A 25,339-nucleotide genomic window follows, 5' to 3' on the forward strand; every position below is an offset into this window, starting at 1 on the left:
TTCAGCTCAGTACAAGGAAGTACTTTCTGATCATTAGGGCTGTCCCAAATGGCCTTTAACAAGGAGGAAAGCAGCCCATGGGCATCTGAGGAAAGCTGAACAGCGTTGGTCTGAGAGGTGGCCGACGGGTCATTGTTACACTGAGGATGCTGCTCTAGATGACCACCAAAGTTCCTTCCAATTCCCATGTTCTCTGACTACAAAACACAAGATGGCATAAGAGGAAGTCATTTGAAAACAGTGCTGCTGTGATTCTCCTACAAGGACTTAAAATGATTTTAATCAGAATTGCGATAAGATTGGCATGAAATGTTAAAACTGACAGATGAGCGATACCAGTAAGTGTGGCATGCTCCAGAGACTGAGCAGGGCCCACCCCAAGTCTAACTCAAAAGTAGGTTCAGCACAGACATCAAGTCTAACACAAGAGCAGGAAACACACACTTAAAGTTCAGTACAAAGTGCAGGCTGGCTCAAGAGAGGGAGTAGCTGCCTGCTGAGAGTGAGTCTGATGCAAAGAAAAGTGTACACACCTCAGGCAGCCAAATGCAGGTTGTCTCCAGGAAAGTGAGCAACAAACCTTCCTTCTGCTGGGATTTGGCTTTTACAGTTTCTCCATCTAAAGAATATTCAATTGAGGGGGTGGCTCCCACTTATGTAACATTTAGTCTTGCACATGCTCAGTCCGTCTCTTCCTAGAGCACGTTCGCTGGACAGATCCTATCACATGCACCAGGCATATTCAAAAATATTCTGTGCTTTCTGTGGAGCATGCCCAGACACTGGATTTGCATAAGCCGGCACCTTGTGGTCTCATTTTCCCTGAGTTGGTGCTGAAAATAGGTCTAACGGGCAACAGTAACTCTCCTCTAGGGGACTGCCTGGAGGAGGGGGCCTGAGACCTCAGAGAGTGACTTGAAACCCAGAGGCGTGTCTTGTAACACAAGCCCTGAGAAACCTCCTACATCAAGAACTCATGCACTAACTTACCTTTGAACTTTAGATAGACAGGAAGAGGGTGTGGTGGTCACTGCTGAAGTGTGACTATGAGAAAAGCTGCAGAAGCTACACTGTACCCGGAAACATGTATCATCTATTATCATGAGGTTGGTCTGCACCACACGCTTTTATTAAAGTATCTGCTGGTCAGCATCCTGTCAATCACTAGAAGATGTGAAATCTACTATTAGCAGGGTAAGAGGGCTTCTGCGTATCCCAAGTTAAGTATTCACTCATAGTTATTTTATTCCGTCTTTGATTTGTCATCATTTCTACTTATAAATATTCCCTAATTCTTCCAACTAATCAAACATTAGCACCACTGAATTTCTATAAACCTAACTTGCTTTTTTTGTGCATGTGTGACTGGCACTCAGCCAGTGAGCGCATCAGCCATTCCTATATAGGATCCGAACCCGCGGCAGGAGCGTCGCCGCGCTCCCAGCGCTGCACTCTCCTGAGTGCACCACGGGCTCGGCCCCTAACTTGCTTTTAAAAAGAAGAAATAGCAAAAGGAAAAAGGGATGAGGGAAATGTTTACTTTAACCACTTAATACACTTCTGTAATTTATAGAAGAACATTTGGGAGCTTGTTAAACCACTACTCTGCAGCTTTTAATCTACTTGACAAGATGGTGCCTTCCAATTCTCCTTAAATATTAGACTGTTATCATGGGTAATACCAGAGATAATTTTTCACGGTATGGATCAGTTACTTACCGTTGACTACTAGAGCCCGTTAGCTAGATATTTAGAAAATGAGATTTTTGCAAGATTATTTTTCAAGGTTGCCAGTCTATCTGGGGACAGCTGGGAGCCCACCGTACCTCAACAGCAGGCCAGGGCCCTGGGGACATCTGGTCCTTTTGAGCTGCTGAAAACATGCTTCTCAGGAGCATTCCCCGAGTACCACAGCTCTTAAGTCCAGCATCTCTTTCCTCCTTGACTGGCACAAAAGCGTTTGCTTTTGTTTTGTTCAGCTGCCTGGAGCACTGTGTGTTGACAAAGAGCTGAAAACACTTGGGGGATCAGCAGAAGAAATGCTGTGACTGATGAACAGCCCCACTCTGGGTGAGTGATGGGGCACCCCAGGCCTTCAGATTTCTCCTGGCTTAAGGCTGTCCCTCCCTCCTACCTACATGGGATGTGAACCAGATACAAGCATGCAGAGTCTCCAATCCCCCATTCCAAAGAAGCATGAGATGGACTCCTGGACACGGCTGGCATGATTCTACCCTGACCAAAAGCAGAACATTTGTGCTGGGAAGTCCCTCAGGAGAGAGAACCCGCAGTCTCCCCATGGAGCCACTGCAGGTAGAGAGAGATCTGGGAAGCTACCTATAAGGGCTTCTGCTAATTCCAAAGCATCTACCCCAGAAATAACCGTATTTTTTCTGAATCACTCAATTTTCTATTCATTAAGCACCAACATTAAGCCTCACAAGTTTCTGAATGCTCACAGCCCAAGCAGATGGAACCAACCAGATCCAAAGTAGGAACACCAGAGAGCTACAGAAGCATCTGGGAGAATAAGCTCAATCTTTTGCTGGCTCGTTTTCTTTGCCTGCCCCAGATATCAGGTCTTGGGCCTCCTATTCTCTATGTCTCCTGTTATCCTGTTCTGCTCCGTGTTTTTAAATACCACGGAGATACGAACGGTGCCCCGATTTCTGCCGAGCTACAAAATCCCATTTCTAACTGCTTACTTTGCATCTCCACTGTAACATCTAATAGCCATTTCTACATTAGCACAGACTGTGGAAAACAGTGTGGATGTTTCTAAAACTACAGATAGATCTACCATCCGATCCAGCAATCCCACTTCTGGGTGTAGACCCAAAGGAATGGAAATCATTATATCAAAGGGACACCTGCACTCCTGTGTTCAGTGCAGCTGTAACACAAGAGCCAAGATATGGAACCAACCTAAATGTCCATCAGTGGACAACTGGATAAGGAAATGTGGTATATATACAAAATGGAACACTACTCAGCTGTAAAAAAGAATGAAATTCTGCCTTTCACTGTAACATGGATGAGCTTGGAGAAAATTATGTTAAGTGAAACAAGCCAGGCACAGAAAGAGAAATACTACACGTCCTCACCTGTAAGTGGGAGCTAACAGGGAAAGAAGAAAGGAAAGAAAGACCTCAATGTTGCATTGGACTCTCAGAGGGGGAGAGCACACCTAGGGTTGCTGGGGGTGGAGTCGGGGAAGGGCAGGAGGGTGGAGAGGTTGAGCAGGGAGCACGGGGAATAATTGCAATCTGTGGTTGTGGGCATGGTGATAGTATTGATATGATCTTCACATCCTGGGCACAGGTGCTCATGGTCAGCTCTGTGACCCACAAATATGCATAATCAATAACAAAAGACAGGTCATTATTTGATATGCTCGAAAGACATTCATTAGGAATAATTTAGAGAGTTTTATCTCATAAATCTACTCTTGTATAAAATAAAGAAAATTTAAAGTTTTCAAAAAGAAATTTAATAGCCATTTGTGTTTAAGCAGATCCAAAACAGAACTACTAGTTTTTCTACTGCATGCCCAAAATGATTCCTTTCCTAGAATCCCCATACTAGTAAGTAAGACATTCTCTACACCGTTACACAGGCGACAATCTAGGGGTCACTCCAGTAAACCATGATCCCTCCTTTTTCCTTATACTTTTATGAAATCAATTAACAAATCCTGTCAATATATATTAAAATAAATATCACATCAAGGTGATTCAATTCTTCTGCCACCTTCTAGCCCAAGTCACCATCATTTCTTACCGCTATGTAGGAGACTACATAAGCAGTCTTCTAAATAGTCTTTCTGCTTCCATTCTTAACCACCTTAATGCATTCTCCAGAAAACAGACACGGTGACATATTTAAAATACATAACAGATCACAATGCTGCTCAGCAACTTAAATCCTTTAATAATTTCCCAATGTCCTTGGAATAAAACTCAAACTTCTTAGTGTGGCCTATAAGTCTTACATTGTCTGGCCCCCGCCACCTCTCCAACTTCGTCTTATGCTACAGTCCTCTCTGCTCAAACTTCAAGATTATCTCTATCTCATATAAGCTGTTTCAGAGGACAGAGAAAGAGGAGAAGTCAGCCAGTTTACAAATCTAGTATAACCCAATATCAAAACTGAATGAGACAAGGCAAGAAAAACACATCATAGACCAATCTCACTCATGATCCTAGAGTCAAAAAATAAATAGAACACTAGTTAATTAAATGTAGTATATCAAATATATCACGTCTGTATACCTACACCATAATCTAGAGGTTATCTCAAGAATGCACGGCTAACTCAACATCAGAAAATCCTTTAATGTAACATACCAATAAACACATTAAGGGAGAAAAATACGTGATCATCTCAATAGGTGCCTTAATTATTCAGGATAGCCCGGTTATGCTGGGATAACAGACAAATCCCCAAATCTCAGTGTCTTAAAATAAGAGGAGTTTATTTCTTGCACAAGAAAAGTTCAGATGAGTCAATTAAAGGAGTGTATCTAAAAGACGCCTTATATCACATAGAAAATAGAAAAGTTACAAGCCATCTACTATCTCTCAGCCTTGAAATAATTGTGCTGTCATAGGAAAGGTTTTGGACTGAAAGGTAGGAGACTTGAATCACATAACTTTGGGCAAGTCACTTTATCTGCACAGGGCTCCATTTTTCCACCTGAAAAATGGGTGGAAAAGGCTGGAAGATCTCTGAGCTCCCTCCCAGCTCTGACAGCTGCCATGGGTCAGTCCCAGAACTTCAATGGAGCTGACATGTTGCACCCGTCAATTCCCCAGGCACACCTGGCTTTTCTTTCTTACACTTTGATCTAAGCTACTGTGTATTGCTCCCTCCTCCCCCAAGCCTCTGGTCGTGCTCACAGCATGGCCTCTCCTCCAATGAACATTCTGGGCTCACATCCATTTGTAAAGAGTGAAGTGGCCCAGAAATGCCATCCACTGTGATCCTTGATAAAGCTAACAGAGACTTCGGTCATGCTTAGCCTTTTCTGACAAAAGGCCTATTTCCAGTGAACTTGCCTAGGACTATGAAATACAGCTTCTGTCCTGGAAAAGATAAAGGTATCAAAACAACATTTAAAACCTTATAGGGAAAAACACGCACTTTGGAATATAATAGAAATGGGATTGAATGGAGGGACCAGGAGGGACCTGGAGTCTCTTAGGCCTGGGAAACCTCGGTCCACCTCCCTGGTATCCTGAGTGCTGGCTCTTGGTTCAGTTTCCGCCTGGGGGATAGTGAATGCGGAAGAAAAGGTGCAGGCTTCCAGGTTAGACCAGGACGCAGAGCCCTCTTCCTCCGTGTTAGAGCTGTGTGGCCTATTCACTGAGCCTCAGTTTCCTCTTTTGAAGTAGGTGGTGATAAAAAACCTTCCTCATAGGACTGTCACAGGATCAAGTATGCTAATACCCCTTGATCATCTAGCATGGTGCACATGAGAGGAACAGTGTGGAGGTTAGTTCCTTTTTTTCTCTCAATTTCTTCATAAAATGGCTTTAGCCTTACCTGAAGTAGATCTTATCCTCTGAAACAACTAAAACTGAAAAGGCCTGGAGAACATGGTTAACCAGAAATGACAAGTATCAGTCCTCTCTGCTAATACTAATGCCATTAAAAGGCTTTTCTAAATTTGGTGCCACTTCTGAGCCATGGGGAGATGGTTCACAGCAGCATTTATAAAGCTCTTTGGCCTCCTTAGGAGAAAGACTTTAAATAAATACAAGCAAAATTCCATTCATAGCATTCTCCAGTGATGAAATGCCACGCTTAACCACATTCAAACTCCGTCATGTATTCTTATTTTTCTTTTATGCCGTATCACTGGGGAGTCCCTAGGTCTATATTTAGCAAGACTGTGTCTGTCACCAAATCTTTTATTGATGGGACACTATCCAGGACAACTTGCCTGACAGAGGTGAGAGAGACTGGACAGAGGGAGAACATTAGCTGCTCCAGGAGCAGATTTGAAGAGACCCCAGCAGGCTCCCGGAGAAAACTTGCTTAAAAAGCATGCTCGTCTTACCTTGCTCAGGAGTTGAATTTAATTATGTTGTAATGTCACTGCCTCATTCATCTCTCTAATGCACTATCAAGGACAGTCAGAGCCATTTAGAAATCTACAGAGCCCTTTAGTGATATAGAATTGGTTAATGCCCACTGGCATTGAGAGCAGTTTGGAATGAATGAAAATGCACATTTGAGCATTCCAGGTGAGTAGAATAAAAGGTCTTTATATGGGAAACAAAAGCCCTCAAAGGCCTGTACTTATCTTCTCATTCCTAGCATAGCTGAAAGAACAGCAAAGTCACCACTGACCCGTGATCAGGAGGGACAGTGATGCCCCCTACCCTCCGACACTGTGTGTCCTCTTGGTGTCACCTGATTTTCTGGCCTTGACACAGGAGGGAGCTATTTGTTTCTCTAATCAAGACATAGCTATATACCTAACCTGTTTTATTCCAAGGAGCACAACTGTGCTAAACTTAAGACCTATAAATTATAGTTAGAAAACTGAAAAAATACAGGAGAAGCAAAAATAATTGTAAGTTCCTATTAGGTAAGCGAAGAAGAGAGAAATAACATACACAAAACTAGGGGAAATTGCTTCAAACAGAGGGAAGACGAGCATTCTACAAGTTCTCTCCCTGGAGAACAAAGAAATAAAACCACTGAAGGGAAGAAAACTGATAGAAAAATACACATTAAGAATAAATGCATGTATCTTGTGAGATGATTTTCTCCAAGGATGAGTTGTCTGGCTATATGGATAAAACTTATTTTGGAACATTTTTCAATTCGTGGGCATTTTAATAAAGAACATTTTGTCTTTTAAAGGGGGAAAATAGTTTTGTGGGGTTTTTTTTTTTCTTTTCAATTTAAGTGTGGGTCTTGTTGTTTTAACCAGAAACATCCTGTACTACAATTGCAGTGCAATAGCAATTCTTTTGAGGAGATCATGGAAAAAAGTGTATATGACTTTATATTTCAATGTAACCATGAAATATACCCACCCCTTTAGTCTTGTTTTTTTTTTTTTTTTTTTTTGTCCTTTTCATGACAGGTACTCAGCCAGTGAGGGCACCAGCCATTCCTATATAGGATCCAAACCTGCAGCGGGAGTGTCACTGTGCTCCCAGCGCTGCACTCTCCCGAGTGCGCCAACAGGGCCAGCCCTAGTCTTGTTTTCAAACATAGTTTGAGTGGTATAAGAACAAAGATGGAACTGATACCCAATAGGAAAAGCACCAAGGACATGAGTTCTCAGTTCAGAAAAAGAAATATGCATGGCTTTAAGAATATGAACAATATGTTCTACCTAATTCATAAGATAAATGCAATTTAAAACCACACTACCTATGGATTCATTGCAATCCCTATAAAAATCCTACATGCCTTTTTTTGCAGAAATCAATAAGCTGATCCTAAAAGTCACATGGGAATTCAAGGGGCCCAGAATATCTAAAATTATCTTGCAAAAGGGTAACAAAGTTGGAGGACTCACAGTTCCCTATTTCAAATTAACTACCAAGCTACAGAAAACAAGACAATGATGGGGTGCTGGCAGCACAGACACGCAGATGAAGGAATTAGAATTGAGATTCGAATCCACGTGCAAAAGAATGACACTGGATCCCTACTTCACACCATTTATGAAAAGAAACTAAAATAGATCTTAGACCTAAATGTAAGAACTAAAACTCTAAAACTCCAAGAAAAAACTTCAGAGTAAATCTTTTCAACCTTGGATCAGGCAATAGTTTCTTAGAATGACACCAAGAACATAAGCAACAAAAGAGAAAAATGGATATATTAGGCTTTGCACCCATGTGGAAGTAGAGGAGTTTCTATTTCTCAGAAACCACGAGGTTTCTCATAAGGGAAAGGCTGGCGGCCATTTTGTGCTCAGTGTGTGTAAAATGGCGCCAGTCACATCCAAGATGGCACCAGTCATGTCCAAGATGGTGCCAGTCATGTCCAAGATGGTGCCAGTCACGTCCAAGATCCATCAGTATCCAGGATATATAAACAACTTTTACAATTAAATGATAAAAAGACAATTAAAAAGTAGGGGAAAGGTCTTTGCCAAAGATGATGTATTAATGGCCAGTCATGGAAAGATGCTCAAAATTAATAGGAAAATGCAAATTAAAACCACAATGAGATACAACTTCACATCTACTAGGATGCCTGGACAGATTGTAACAAGTGTTGGTGAGGATGTGGAGAAATCAGAAACTTCATATGTTGCTGAGGGATTGTAAGATTGTGCTTCCACTTTGGAAACAGTCTAACAGTTCTTCAAAGTGTGAAACATAGAATTATCAAGTGCCCTTGCAATCCCACTCCTGGGTGTCTAATCAAGAGAAATAAAAGCACATGTCCATGCAAAAACTTACTTACAAATGCTCATAGAAGCATTATTTACAATAGCCAAAACAGTGAAAACAACCCAGATGTTCATCAACTGATGAATGGATAAGCAAACTGTGGTATGTTCATATAATGAGAAGTTATTCAGTAATAAAAAGGAATACAGCACTGATACACACCACAGCATGTTTCGGTTGTGGATGAACCTTGAAAGCAGCATGCAAAGTGAAAGAAATCCAGTTACGAGAGGGTATATATTGTATGATTCCATTCACTCGTATATGAAATGTCCAGAATAGGCTAATCCATAAAGACAGAAATTAGATTAGTGGCAGCCACGGGCCAGGGAAAGGGAATGACTAACGTGGGTACCGGGTTTCTTTTGGGGGTGATGAAAATGTTCTGACATTACATTGTGGAGATGGTTGCACGACTCTGTGAATACATTAAAACCTACTGAACTGTATATTTTAAAAGGGTAAATTCTATGGGAATTGAATTATTTCCCAACATAGCTTTTACTAAAAACAAAACAATTGTCCACCAGATTGAGAGATTCAAAAGTTTGGTAATGGTGAGTTGGCAAAAAATGCGGTGAAACAGGCTCTTTCACATGCTGCTGGTGGGGATGTGTGTGGATACAATGTCTATGAAGAGAAAATTTGCAATATTTACCAAAAACAGATACCTGCCTTTGGGCCCAATCATGCAACTTCAAGAAATTTATCTTGCCAGATAGAATTTGAATGTATGCAAAATGATGTATGTATGAGATTACTGATTGCAGTAATGTTTGTCATAGCAAAGTGCTCGAAATAACCAAAGTGTCCATCAATAGAGAACTGGTTAGTTACATTACAGATATCTATAAAATGAAATACTGTATGAAAAAAAGTGTTTATGTGCTAACATGCAAATATCTCAAGATATATTAAGTAAAAATACAGTGTATCTAGTTTAGAAGCACACACGAAGTTAATAACCAGCATCATTACTCATCAAATACAGTCCCCTACCACTCTGTGGGAGGAATTTGCTTCTCCACCCCACTGAGTCTTGACTGGACCATGCAACTTGCTCTAACCAATGGCCTATGAGTGGAAATAAGCGTTTGCCAGTTGCAAAGAAGGGTTTAGAAGAAGCATATGTTTTTGCTGGGCCCTCTGCTGCTTCTGCCATCTGTCATAAGAACAGCATGCCCAGGTAGCTGCCACTCCCTCAGCCTGGATCCCAGAGAGGGATCAGACCTGACTCACGGAGCAGACCTGACTCAAACCCAACCAAGTCCCACTGATTCCCACCGGACCCAGCAGAGCCACCATCGATCCATGCACCCATGAGCAAAAGTTCTTTGATATAAGCTATTGACATTTTGGAGTTGTTTATTATCACAGTGAAAGCTGCTACTAAAAGGGGGGAAAAAGAATATATATAAAATTAACTTTCTTGCTTATTCATAAAATATATTTGCAGTGCTACACAAGAACCTAATAATACAGGTAGCCCATGGGGAGGTGAATTGGATAGCTGAGTGAGGGACGGGGTGGTATAGAGTATTTCCCCAGTATAGTGTTCTCTACGCTTTTTATTGTAAACTGTGAGTATTTATTCAAAAAAAATTACATGAGAAAGCATTGTTTTCAGGAATTCTTCAGAATAAAATAGGTGTCGTGAATTTAAGTCATCCACAGCATATGCCGGAATTATTCCAAGAAGCTAACGTAAAATAAGGAATAAACAAGCAGCTAGAATAAGAGGTAGGACTTCTGCAGTCACCTGAGGACTGGTGTTCCAGGCCATGTGATGGGGTAGAAAACTCCAGAGACAGGGCTCTCATTTTCAGCCTTTCTACCAACCACACACTAGGTGTGTATCTTTGGTAAGCTGTTTAACTGATTTGGGCCTAGTATCTTTATTTGTTAAATGAATGGGGGTGTTAGATGATTTCTAAGGAAATAATCATCCAGAGTTAAAAAAAAAAAATTATTGATGACTAACTGATTGGAAGAAAATTACTACAAAACCCATTCTAAATAAGGTACATTGAGCTTAGAAAAATTTTATAATATGTATCCTATTGTCTAGTTGTAAGAAGATAATTTCACTAACCTGCTTTCACAAGATGAAAATGTTGAGGTATTTTCCTTGAAGTTGGAATGAGGTTGTCTCACATTTTTTGTTCAAGTTTCTCATAAACTAATTACTACAAAATCATTGACAAAACCAGTAGAAATTATGGATCTGAAATACTGCATAGCAGCTGATAATGAATTCTATATATGGGGATTGCTTCTAAGCAACTTCTAAGCGTTAGACAATCAGCAGTAACGAAAAAGTTTAAAACCCACAAATGGCCCTCAGTCGTGCTGAGTTTTTCTTTGATCTCCAGTAGCTTTCTCATTAATTGCAGACTTCAATAATTTAAAAGCTGGAAATTCTTTTTCTCAAGGCAATAGTATTATAATCAGTCCCTAACCTCAAGCCAAAGGCTATTTCAATCATTTAGAAAACTATACTTTTTCTTGGTGAAAGAAACCAGGCAAAAATATTTCCCTTGGTTAAATAGGGAGAAGAGTCATGGAAAGAAACAAGAGATAACAAACTCACTTATTTCTACCTAAGGGGAGTAAAATTGCATGCTATGCATGACATCAAATCATATCTACCCCCCACCCGTCTGTAACCACAAACACAAATTTTCATGACCACTGAGTAGAGCTGGTTTTATACACACTTAAAGTTGAAGTGCTACAGAGTACTAGAAATTTCATCATTACAGAGTTTGGGTTTTTTTTTTTTTTGCATTGTTTACCATGTAAGATAAACACCCCAGGAAACCTTAGCAAGCTCTCTAACGGAAGTCTTCTCCAGTTGGACTCTTGCCACCTCTCTAAAGTAGCATTCTACTGCTACCCCCAAGTCTCAAAGGACTCAATAAGATCAGGTCATTAGGATTTGCCACCTGATCCTTTTCATTATCTTGTAATAACCACCCCCCTGTCCTGATCAAGTACGAAGTGGTTCTATATATTCAAACAACAATTATTGTAATTTTTAAGGGTATTTCATAACACAAGCAAAAAAAAAATGAGTATTATAGGTTCTGTAGTATCATATCATTCATTTAGTGTTACAGAAATTTTAAATATGTTATTGTCTAGTTCATGCTTGACTTATTTCTTCTCTTTTCACTCATCACAGTTTTCCTTGGACCCAGAATCTGGGATCATTTTCTTTTTAAGTCAACTACTTGAACATTCATGCTCAAGTTAAAACATTTCCATGCTTTCTAGAGCCTTAGAAAAAGCAAAAGCCTTCTTGAAGACATCCTGGATAGACATTTTTCACTTCAAATAATGTTAACTCAGATTTCTGTTGCAAGATCTATTGCAGCAGGCCTATAGTCCCCATGAAGATGACTGGAAAAAGCCAATAAAACATTTACAAATATTTTTTAAATACCATAAGACAGTTGCCAAAGGAGCAAGAATTAAAGAAACCAGGATTCTGGAGAGTGAAAAATTGCAGAAAGGTAAGATGATGCTTGGCAGCTACTTTGTAACTGCCAGCATTATCAATTCTAGCTGCAAGCTAAGACACTAAGAATGTGGGCTTTTCCCAGACAGAGGGCTACAGCTAGAGGACAGAAGAGACTACGAAGGTCTCACAGGACTAGAGAGACAAAATTGGAAACTTGAAGAGGTGACATTCCAGTGGGAAGAGAAGAGTGGAGGACTGAGCCTGGTGGAGAGACACTCTGCCCACTAGGACTTTGCCTGTTTCTGAAACTGGATGACTTGGGAGGGTACGAGCCTAGCAGAAGTCCTGTGAGATGCAGAGCCCTGCTTTCTGCCATCTCATAGCAATGTTGATATAAGAAGTACAGCTCAGGATTTGCCAGGGCAAAGGCCTCCAGTAGATGTACCAGGCTGTCAGAAGAAAGCACTAAAATATCTACATCCTAGGATTTGGGATGAACCAGACATAGGCAGAGCCTTTCAAAAGATAAAACATAGCCTTGACTCAGCACAACCTCTGACTGGAGTAAAATTACCATCCCTTCTCTATATGCCCAACAGAGAAAAGGGAAAGCCTCTGTGGAGAAATATTACTCTATAATATTTTTGTATACAATAAATATTTTTAAATAAAAAAAAAATGATTAGGAATGCCAGGAGACAGGAACGTGATCGTAAGCCATGAGGAGGGGAAAAAAGACAATAAACCTAAACAGAGGTGATCAAGACAGTAAGTTAGCAAACAAGGATTTTAAAGTAACTGTGATTAGCAAGTGCAAAAACACAGAGGCAAACATGGAAAAAATTAAATAAGAGATGGAGACCTTCACCAGAGAATTGTTATTTATTTTAAAATTTAAATTCTATAAGAGAAAAATATAATAACTGAAATTCAGGATCTAAATGGGTATGTTAACAGCAGTTTTGACACAGCAGAAGATAAGATTAGTGAACTGGAAGATATATCAACAGAAAATAATCAAATAGAAGCTCTGAGATTGAAAACGAATAGCAAATACAGAAAAGGATGGAAGGTATTTGTGGGGTAAAGAGTTCTAATGTACAGATAAAAGAAGGGAAGGAATAGGAGAAATATTTAGAGAAAAAATGTATGGGTAATTCCCCAAACTGATCAAAGACATCAACTCACAGATCAACCACCAACTTATAATTGTATACCCAGCAAAATGATCCATCAAAAATGAAGAAATAAAGACTTCCTCAGACAAACAATGTATTAGTCTGTTTTGTGTTGCTTATAACAAAGTACACAGAAGTGAGTAATTAGAAAGAAAAATGAAATTTATTGCTTACAGTTTCTAAGGCTGGGAAGTCCGAAGTCCATCTGGTGGTGGCAACAGTGTCCCAGGGGTCTCACATTGCAAGACGGTGGAAGCAGAGAGAACAGAGAGAGAGAGAGACAGACTCTCCTTCTTATAAAGCCCTCAGAACCACACCTCTGACCACCATTTTTAGTCCATTCACTACTGCACAGTCCTGCAATCTAATCACCTCTTTAAGGACACACCTTTCAATTACCCTAAAAGGATTTCTCACCCTCTTAACAGTCACAGTGGGGGCTAAGTTTCTAATACATAAAAAGTGGGGAATACAATTCAAGCTTCAGTGAGTTTTGGGGGGACATAATTCAATCCACTACAAACAATAATTGAGGAAATTTCTCACCAGCAGACCTGCCTTGGAAAAAATGTAACTAGAAGTTCTCCGGAGATAAGAGTTAATGATAAAGAAGCAGCCCTGTGAGCCAGAAGCGAAATAAATCAAAGACATGTGCATGTGATAACAGTAAGGCCTTTCAATACCAAAGATAGAAGAAAAACCTTAAAATCAGCAAGAGAAAAAGACATTTTACTTTCAAATGGGAACTGAATTCTCAACAGAAAAATTGGAAACCAGGAGATAGTGGAATGATATTTTTAAGGTGCTGAAGGAGAATTCAATAACCGCTGAAAACACCTATTAAAAAAATTTAAAATAAAGACATTTTCAGGAATAAATTAAAGAATTTGTTGTTAGAAAAGATGGAAATGAAGGAACAAATGAAGAGCACTAGAAAGAAGAAAAATTAAATTATAATTTGGATAAATTCAGAAAAATACTTAAAAAGTCAATGCCCATGAGTAATAATAATGATGGTAATAGTAATAATAATAATAATAATAAAAACTCTGAGCAAACTAGAAGAAGAAGGGAACTCCCTTAACCCAAAGAGAGATATCTACAAAAAAAAAAAAAATCTGTAGCAAACATGACATTTAATTATGGAATAGTGGAATATTCTCCACTGAGATCAGGAATGAGGCAAAGACATTAGCATTGTAAGAAAGGTCCAAGCTAAAGCAACAAGGTAACAAAAGGAAAAAAATACTATGTAAGGACTAGAAAGGAAGATATACGCTCTCGTGTTGCACAGACAACATGGTTACATATGTCAAAACCACAAAGGAATCTGCAAATCATTAGAATTAATAAATGCATTTAACAATACATAACTAATACATACGTTTCCTCTGCTCCTGAGAGTTGAGCGCTAACCCCTGGCCTCTGCCTTTCCAGAATCCCATCTTACCCATGGATATAAGGGAAGCCAGTCCCATGACAGCCTCTTTCAGTGTCAGCTCTGGCCTGCAGAAGAAAGCACCAACCAAGGGTTTTCCCAGATTCTGGTCCCCCCTCCTTCACCCCTGCATTCTTGGTTGCCCTGGTAACATGGCCTGGGACACATTGTCAAGTGGTGGGTTTGGACTTTTACATACAAGTCCATCCTAACACTCTACATGTCTGGGCCTCTGACCCCTTCCTCAATCTTGGGCCAAGGAGACTCTGGAATCTCTATTTTATTTCTTCTAGGCCATTGTCACATCTATGCTTCAAGGAGTTATCCCAGTGAAATGTAAGAACTAGATTTGGGCAGGTGTTTTTGCTTAAAAACTTCACCAATACACCAGACCTGTGAACCTTCACCAGATTGACATCCCACACGTTGGCACACATGTGTCTTTCCAGGGCACAATATTAAATCCTAAGAAGTCATGGGTGAGTTGTTCCCATGTCAATCAACTCATCCCAATTTCTCCCGCTCCGGTTTGCTCACTACCAAAGACGAACTCCCTAAATATCCCCTCTCACACACGTCCTTCCGTTTCCTGCTGGTACCTATGAGTCATGCCCTGTCGTTCCTTTGGCATATTTTGGCTTTTCCCCTGGAACGGAGGTTGTACTTCCCGGCTCCAGCTGTGCTGAGGTCTGACCCCATTGATGGGCCTGAAGTTAGTGAGGAGTCAAGAGGGTGGAACTTGGGACCTAACCCTATTCTGCCAGGGACCTCTTTCACATGAGGTTTTGTACAGTTTCCAGGCAAGGAAAATCTGTTTTTCTCTGGCAAGGGGAAGAAGGCTGCTTTGCCCAGAGATCTACTATTTTCCTATCAAGGTCCTGACTTTGACATGGGAAACTTGTAGAAGCTGTGATCAGCCTGCTTTGCGACTCAGCCACACTTACAAGCACATCCTAGCCCTGACATTTCAGCAGAGCAGGCCCTCAGGCTGCAGATGACAGCAACGTCATTTAAAGCTGTCACAAAGGGTCCCTAATTTCACTGTATTCCTTAAACTGGCAATTAACTGCTCTGGACTTACTGTTCTTAAATTTTTGCAGGAACTTCAGTGCTGTCAAAAACACTCACCTCATACCACAGCTCTTGCCCTTATACCAGTCTAGTGTGGCCCCCACCGCATCTCTCTCCCATGTCCTTCCCTTCCATGTGTGCCTTCCCCAATTAAATGTGGGTGACGCTTTGGTGTTCGACATGTTCTACATGCCAGAGGGGTTGAGCCATCCCACTGAGCCCGATTATTGCCTATAGATGGGTGGGAAAACTATTGCCAAAATCTGGTGCTGAGACTATGCTTTGTACAGCTGCTCCTTGCGCCACGGTCATCACCCAAGCTCCCTGGAAAACAGAGCCCAAGGCAGAGGCCACAGATCAATGCTTTGTTTACGTAGGAGGCACAATCTAGGAATCAAGAAAGAGGGAAAAAGAAAAAGAGAGAAAATGAATACAGGGCTGTGTTTGGCTGCTCCCTTGCTCACTCACATGGGTTCCCCAGACAGGACGCTAGAATGACTGTGCTGCGGAAGAAGGCTTCATGTATCTGCTGGCTCTTCCCATCTCTTGTCTCTTGTGAGTCAACTGCACCACGTGGAATGTTTACTGCCCTGCATTTTTGGGTTACTGGAAGCTGTTGGGATAGCCATACTCCCAGACCTCACCTGCCTGCAGAAGTGGTGAGAAAAGCCAGAGCCCCTGGATCCATTCCAGCCAGAACTGCAGTGGCTCCCACCATGCTGGTGACAATGGAAATTGCCAGAGCCGGGTCCTCCCCAGGGCACCGAGACTGCCAACCTTGTTGACAATCTGTTGACAGGAGCCCTCTGTCTCCTGTATCCATCCCTACCTCAGATGAATTCCCATAGCACTTTAACTCCTACCTCCTTAATATTGCAACCGCTCCCTCTCCAGCCTTACTCCTCTTACCTCAAATGGGTGTTGTTTCTTGGCTTTCACAGTGACAACAAAGCAATTGCAACCGTCTCTTCACGGGTCTGCTGTTTTTCACACTTGCTCCTCTCTGTCAAACCCACTCTCCAGATGGAGAAGCAGTGGAAGTAGGGCAGGGTCCAGAGCACACACTCTGAAGTCAGACTGCATGAAGGTGGAATCCAGCTCCTTTACTTATCGGTGGGTGACCTTGGCAGGGCAGGTTCATTAACCTCCCTTTAGTCAATTGGCTGTTGCCTTTAGTATTCAGCCAAAGGGTCTCTAAAGGGAGGGAGAATGACCCATGAATAGACGCAGTCATGGGATCACTGAGGTGCAAAGTGTTTTAGGGATTAAAATCTACTTTTACGTTGTTTTCATATTTCTACTTCCGTGATGAGGGGGCGTGGATCACAGCCCTGTGAAAGTTTAAAAGTCACTAATCCCATGGGCATCGTCTATGCTGTAAAAAGTGCTGCATTTCATAGCCTTAGCTTTTTTCGGGTTATTAACGTGACTGTCTATTTCTGACAGTCAAGTTCTCTCAAGGGCCTAGACATTATTGAATAGCCCATTGAAAAGTGACAGATTCAGGCAAAATAAAATGCTTGCATTAACCTTTGATGCTGTCATTTGTGCTGTGAGTGCCTGGTTCAGGAGGTGGCTGGAGCACATGAGGGGTATTTTCAAAATTGACATCATTTTAAGATTGCATTTTATCGAAGAGGTTTGTGAGAGAAAAGCCCTTTAAAAGGCAGGTCGCAGGGGCTGAGGAGCCGTGCCTGGGTGCTGGACCTCTTAGCTGGCACTGAAACTGTGTTGGGCGAGGCAGGACATAGGATCCTACCGCAACAAAGACGAATAGATCCTATGGATTAGGTAGACCAGACCCCTCATTTTATAGAGGAAATTGGCCCAGAAAACAAAAAGACCAATGGCTCCCAGTTTAGCTGTTTCTTTTTCTTAAAATTGTTTCTATTTATTTAATGTTTCCTTGATCCATGTATTGAACTAATTATTTCTCATGTATTATTTTTTATATTTTTATTTTTTATACTTATTTTTTGAATTGGAACATAATTGTTGTGGGGTATAGAGTTGACCCTCAGCATTTGTGCACAGTATGTGATGATCAAATCAATATTATCAGCATGCTCATCATTAAAATCATAATTATCCTCTGTGTCCCATACCCCATTACTCCCAACCCTCCCCTCATCCCCTTCCCGAGCACTAGTAACTACAGGTCTGTTCTCTCCTTCTGGAAGTTCAAAGTTTTATTGTGGTCTTCCTTTCTTAGCTCCCACTTATGAGTGAAAATATGTGATATTTCTCTTTCTGGGTCTGGCTTATTTCACTTAATTTTCTCCAGGCTCATCCATATTGCTGTGAATGGGAGAATTTCATTCTTTTTTATAGCTGAGTAGTATTCCATGGTGTATATACACCATATTTTCCTTATCCAGTCATCTGTCGATGGATATTTAGGTCAGTTCCGTAACTTGGCTGTTTGTAAATAGAGTAGCAATAAACACAGGAGTGCAGGTGTCCCTTTGACTTGATGATTTCCATTCCTTTGGATATAAACCCAGTAGTGGGATTGCTGGATCATATGGCAGTTCTATCTGTAGTTGTTTGAGAAGCCTCCATACTGCTTTCTGTAATGGCTATAGCTGTTTGTATTACACCGTATATTTAGTTCCAAGGGCTGCCATAACAAATTACCACAGATTTGGTGGCTTAAGACTGCAGAAATTTATTCCCACATGGTTCTGGAGCATAGCAGTCTTAAATCAAATAGTCAGCAGGTCCACACTTTCTCTGAAGACTTTAGGGAAGACTCTTCCCTGCCTCTGGCAGCCCCAGGCATTCCTAGGCCACATTACTGCCATCTCTATCTCTGTGTTCACATGGCCTTCCCTTTTGTGTGTCTCTCTGTGTCCTCCTCTCATCTTCTAAGGACACCAGTCCTTGGATTTGGAGCTCAATGTAAACCCAAAATGATTTCATCCTGAGGCCTTAACTAATTACATCAACAAAGATCTTATTAAGGTCACATTCTGAGGTTGTAGGTGGACCTAAATTTTAGCAGGGGTAGGGAAAACTATTGAATACATTACACACCACATTGCTCCTATTTGACACAAGAGGGTCATTCATAGATCTAAGGAGCAGGTATGGATACTGCACCTCTCCCAATGCCTTAGCCAAAATTCATGCACAGAAGGTAAGAGTCAGACTACCCAGATTCAAAGCACGTTGACCCTTGACAAGTAAATCATTTCTAAGCCTGTTTCCTCAGTTACAAAATGGGGAACCTCATAGAGTTGCAGTGAGATTGAAATGAGGTAATTTACATGGAGCACTTAACCCAGCATGTGACTCATGTCTAGGGCTCATTAAATATTAGCTGCTGTCAATCAAAGCCTGCAATGATGCATAATATACAAAACAAGACTCCATCATCCTCAGGGCTGTGTGTGAAGTGCCATGTGGCAACTAGCTAGTTATTCCCAGCCAGATCCCTCATTCTTCCTGCCCTATCATGGGAAAAGACCTGACCTCCATACCAGTGCTTTTGGCGGGGCTTGTTCTATTGCTCCTACCCAATCTGTCTGGCTATTGGCAGGGGTTTTTTTTGTATTGTTCATCTTGAGCCAGACTCACATTTGGAGATTAATCTCCAGTATCCGGACTAAAGCAGAGACAAGAAAAAATGTACAAAGACACCCAACGTAAACAGCTCCAGAACCTGGGCTTGTAAAGCTGGTAGCTCTCAGGAATCTCTCAAAGACAGTCTCTGAATTGAGTGTCTGGACCTTGCCTGAAAGGATAGCAGGAGAGGAAGCTGGGACTGGAACCAGGAAGACAGACGAAATCTAGGGTGGACCCCAATGGTGGCAGCTGGAAGTCTGCACAGAGCCTTAAGGAAAGCGCAATGAGACTCTGTGAGTAGGAGTCAAGGTGAGGCGGTATCAACTGAAGCATGGAATTGGGGCTCGACCTGCTCTAGAGGTCTCTGTGAGGCACCGCCCTGATCCCTTTTCCCAACTGGAGCACTCATTCCTACAACCCTTGGAAAATCTGCTCTCAGGGGGTCTGCTTAAGCTAAAGAGAATCATCTAGTCCAAAGTCACAATCCTCCCTGGACACTGGTCGCCTCCAATGTGTGGCCCATGAGGGAAGGGTACTCTTCTGTTAGGCAGGACGACTCTGAAGAATCATCCCAGCTCCAGAGCTCCTATGGGAATAGCTGAGGTCTCTTGCAACCGCATGGAAGGTCGGCTTCTTGCTCAACCCAGTCTTGCTTCCTTCCCTCCCCTACAAGTGCCAATCCTGAGAACAGCCCAATAAAACTCTTTTTAAAAATAATTTATTTATTTTTAGTTGTACATATTTATGTGTTGTTTCAATACATGTATATATTGTATAATGATCCACTCAGGGTAGATAGCATATTCATCACCTAAAAATTTATTATTTATTTGTGGTGATTACATTCAAGATCCTCTTTTCTAGCTATTTTAGAAGTATACGGTACAATATTATTAGCTACAGTCACCCTATAGCACCAGAACTTAGTCTTCCTGTCTACCTGTAACTTTATACCTGTTGACCAACCTCTTCCCCTCCCCCAGCACTGTTCAGTTCCATCCACGTTGCTGTAAAGACAGGAGTTGGGTTTTTATAGCTATTTTTATATCTTTATAACATTCCATTGTGTATATGTACACAGTTTTGTTTTTGTTCTTTCTAAATTCATTCATTCGCTGATGGGCATTCAGGTTGATGTCTGTTGGCTCTTATGAACAGTGTTGCCATGAACATGGGAGTGTGGGTGTCTCTTCAATATACTGATCTCATTTCCTTTGGATATGCTGGGTCACATGGTAGTTCTATTTTTAGTTTTTGAGGAGCCCCCATGCTGTTTTCTGTAATGGCTGCACTAATTTACAGTCCCACCAACAGTGTGTGAGAGTTCTCTTTTCTTGGTATCCTCACCAGTATTCGTTATTTTCTGTCTTTTTGACAATAGTCAGTCTAACAGGAGGAAGATGATATCTCGTCGAGGCTTTGATTTGCATTTCCCTGATGATTAGTGAAGTTGAACATCTTCCGTACACCTGCTGGCAAATGTATGGCTTCTCTTGAGAAATGTCTATTCAGGTCTTTTGCCCATTTTTAAATCAGATTGCTTGTTTTTTTTCTGTTGAGTTGCTTGAGTTCCTTTTATATTCTGGCTATTAGCCCCTTCTCTGATGAGTAGCTTGCAGCTCATCATCTCTGCCAGGTAACCAATCACAGACACCTACTTACACAAAAATCCCTGAAAAGCAGGCTTTTAGCAATCTCATTTTACAGACAAGAAAATTGAGGCTCAGAGATCAAGCAATGGTCCCAAAGACATACAGCTATTAAGTGGCAAAGTCTGATTTTAAAGCCAAGTATATGCAGCTCCAAAGCCCATGGTTCTTTCACTCTAATCTCTGCCTTCAGTGAGTCACTAGTAATAAAACAGAGATTAAATGTTCTCAGGATGAGAAAATCGGAAGCTAACCCACTCTTATATGGGTAAGATTCCCTTTATACTCACCCTGGCTTGCTCGAAGCTGATTACTATGGCTGTGTTTTTTTTTTTTTTTCCTCGTTATCTCATTCAACACTGGTTACCAAATGTTTGTTTTCTTTTATTAGCCCCCTGTATGCTTAGGAGCAGGCTCCAGTCTCCTAGTTGTGTTTGCCTACCTCCTAATAAGTTTAAGCCATCTGTTCTTCTAGAGGTGGGTGACACTTTCCCCCAGAGATTTCCCTACTTCATCCTCCTCATCTTTATTATCCTTCGCCTCCTCCTCCTCCTCACCCCCTTCTCATCCTCACTATGAAAACACTGAGAAGAAGCCTTAAGGAAAACACAGCAACCATCTCCATGCACTTGAACCTATGTCACATGACCTCAGCAGCAAATACATAATATTTGGATTGAGAACTCTGATCAAAAAGAGGTCGTGGAACTCTGCAGTTAACCAAACAGGATTTTGAACCAAAAAGACCTGGGTTGGCATTTTTGTTTCAGCGCATACTAGCTGCATAATTTTGAATAAATTGCAAAATTGCTGTGCGCAATCTTCTCACCTGCAAAATGGGGCTAACGGTAGTAATTATTATTTCACGTGTGAGGATTTGCTGATATATGTACTAGTATACTCTCAAAAGGCTTAGCACGTGCTGTAAATGTAGCAAATACACATTCAGAGTTATTTATTGATGCGTGGAAGTTAGAAGTGAATAAGGTTGGGCTCTTTGTTAAAAAAAATACTATATGGTATTTAGAGCAATTCAACCAAAGGATAAGCTGAGTCCTGCGGGCAGACAACTCTAAGAGAGCTTCTGGCAGGAACATTTCGGAGAGGCTTAATAATCACTAGTATCCATTCCTTCCAAATATTGACCTTATTTTCTTTCAGAGAGTTTGAACATAGTTGGATTTCTTCACATCTCAAAGAGACAAAAATTTTGTTGCTCAAGTGATCAATCAACAGCTGAAAAACGTCACCTGTGGTTTTGTGGAATCCAAAACTCTGAACCAGAACAGACCATTTGTCAGTGAAGTCTCGGAAGAGAGATTTTGATTTTGGCGTTTTAGGATAAATTATAGAGTTGGACTCTGATGTGGTCACTGGTTGCACAATTCCATGGGACTGGCTGAAAAAACATATACCATGCTTTCAGGATGTTTGTTCCGGGCGGATTAAAAAGAGAAAAATTAATCCATCAATTCCTGTTTCTTAAAAATACTAACAATTTTACCCTAAAAGGTGGTGGCTCCCTGCACTTCCAGGTTGCATGTGTGAGGACACATTGTGGCATTGAGAGAGAAGCCCTGGGTCTGGATGCATACACAAATGTATAAAGAAATTCTACAAACAAATAAGCAAACATCAGACAACCCTACAGAGAACTGGGCCAAATACTTCAATAGGCACTTCATGAAAGGGGATATATGAATGGCCAGTAAACATAGGAAAAAGTGATCAAGTTCGTTAGTAAGCATCAAAATGGAAATTAAAAGCACAAAGAAATGTGACTACATAACCCCAGAATGGCCAAAATTGAAAAGACTGAAGAAGTTATATGTTGGTGTGGATACAGAGCCACTGAAATTCTCCTCTTTGGGTTAGGTAGGAATGTAAATTGGTAAAATCTCTTCAGAAACTGGTTTGGTCATATATTCTAAAGCTGAATGTGTGCCTATTCTATTACTGGAAATTACATTTCTAAGTATTTACCCAAGAAATATGCATTCATAATCTGCCAAAAAACACATACAACAATGTTTGCAGTCAGATCACTGTAATACTCCTAAACTAGGGCTGCTCAACTTCAGCACCATGGACATACTGGGTTGGATAATTTTTTGTTGTAGGGAACTTTTCTGTAGTTTGTAGGATGATTAACAACATCCCTGGCCTCTACTCACTAGATTCCAGAAGTAACCCCACAGTTATAACCCAGAATGTGTCCAGACATTGCCAAATGTCCCCTGGGAGCAGCAAAACTATCCCCAGTTGAAAATCACTGTCCTAAATGGAAAACAATCCGAACACCTATCAATAGTAGTATGAATAAATGATGGCAGGCACATTAATTCACTACAATATTGCACAGCACTGAAAACAAATAAATCGCTATTACACTTAACAACATATGCACAAGAATCCAGACCCAGTAGGGCTCATTCCATAACACTCTCTCTCTATAAAGTTCAAAAACAGATAAAACTAACCTGTAGTTGTAGACGTCAGAATATTGGTAAACTCTGAAGGTACTAGTAGCTTAAAAGAGGAACAAGAGAGGCTTCTGGGCTGCTGACGATGTGCCTAATCTCAGCACTATAGTCAAAATACCAACAGTAAAAGTGTTGGAGCCAAAAATTTATGATTTATAATATAAATGATTTTGATTGAAATATAATATGTATGCAGAAATTGTGCACTTTTCTGCATATGTATTATATTTTAATCAAAAATGTTTCCCCAAAATAAATGTTTTGTATACTTTTATTTGTTTTCTACCAGATTTAAAATACACATATATATGTATATATATATTTAGTCTGATACATTGCCCCAAATGGAAAACCTACAGACACCTTTTTTTAATATTGAAATATAAATTGCTTTTTCCACTCTCTAAAATGGCATTTGCTTCTTTTGCTGACTAAGATCCAATGTTAGGCCCCCCTGGTCCTGATGAACCATTGACAACTGGAGCCCTATGACATCCTATCAACACAGCCCTGCCCTGCAGTTTGTCTTAGAAGGAGGACCACAAGACATATATTTTTCAAACTAAACATGGATTTTTTTTTTTTAGAATTTTACACACTATTTGTAATAATTACTGCTTTCTTGGGTTGGCAGTCACTGCACTAAAATAACCAATAAATTCCACCTTAATTAAGCCTAGCAATGGCTGAACTGCAATTGATATTCTAGGACTTGACTTTATACAAATCTGTTTACTTAAGACATAACCCCCATATTTTGATCCATCCTTGTGTAGTTAGTTACAAATGGTGTGTGATTTCAGTACCACTGAAAGCCTTGTCTTTTCAAAAACACATTCTTCATGAAGCATCATTCTTGAAAATCAAGAACTATTCAAGCTATTTCAGTTCTGAAAGCCCTCTTTAAAATAAAAATATTTTACTTTACAGAAACATGATATTTATTTGCCAGTGTTCACTGAATTTGTCAACAAGTAGTTAATTTATCAGTTAAGAGAGGGATGGAGCACAGGATAGAAATTATGGATTGCTCATACATGAGTGAGGCAAGAGAGGAGGTAGACAAATTGAATGGGAAAGGTTGCATGGGAGTCTCAAAAGTTGGCCACAAATTTGTTGACATTCTTGACATTGAGAGGGAGGGTCTATCTCTCCTCACCTTGAATCTGGACAGATCTTAGCAATTAACTTGTACCAATAAAATGTAGAAGTCACATCCAAGACTGTGACTTCCAGGGCTAGGTCAGAAAAAGCCCTGCAGTTTCTGCCTGGTTCTCTTGGGACACTTGCTTGAAGGAATGCAGCCACTATGGATGAAGTCTTACTACCCTGAGAACACCTGGCTGGAGAAAGGCAGTTTAGTTGACAGTTCCAGCTGAGCATCCAGGCGTCCTACAGCCAGTATCAGGTGCCAACCACCTGAGACAGCCATCCTGGATGGCCAGCCCAGCCAAGCCCTCGAATGACTATAGCTGACTTCTGACTACACCCATGTGAGGGGTCCCAAGTAGAATAAGCTGGGTCAACTCTTCCAGATTTAATGACCCACAAAGTCACAACGAAAATGAAAGTAGTTGTTTTAAGCTTCTACTTTGGGGGATACTTGGTTATGCAGCAATTGCAATCAGAACAGGAGCAATCATGAGTTCCTTCTAAAGACAACAGCTCAGTCCAGTTGAACTCAACAAGCATGTACTGAAATCCAACTATGTGCCACGTACTATAGCAAGAGCTAGAGATTCCAAGATGATAAAGTCATGATCTCTGCCTGGTAGGGGAGTCAGCTGTGCTGTGAACAACCAGTAAAAGTGCAGTAGTAATGCAGTAAGAGCAGAACATACAAGGAGCAGAGATGCACATATGAGGAGGTGCTCAGCTAGTCCCTAGAGGCACCACTGCACAGTGGCTTTGGACGTGTGCAGCCAGCCCAGGTTCAAGTTGCTGCATGCATACTACTTAATGCTACAATCTTGCACGTGTGACCTAACCTCTCTGAGCCTGAGGTTTCCTTCCCATTGGAAGGGGTTTCCTTAGTGTAATATTTCTTCCCCACAAAGGAAGTGT

The sequence above is a fragment of the Cynocephalus volans genome, chromosome 18 (assembly GCF_027409185.1).
Source record: "Cynocephalus volans isolate mCynVol1 chromosome 18, mCynVol1.pri, whole genome shotgun sequence".
Classification (NCBI taxonomy): domain Eukaryota; kingdom Metazoa; phylum Chordata; class Mammalia; order Dermoptera; family Cynocephalidae; genus Cynocephalus; species Cynocephalus volans.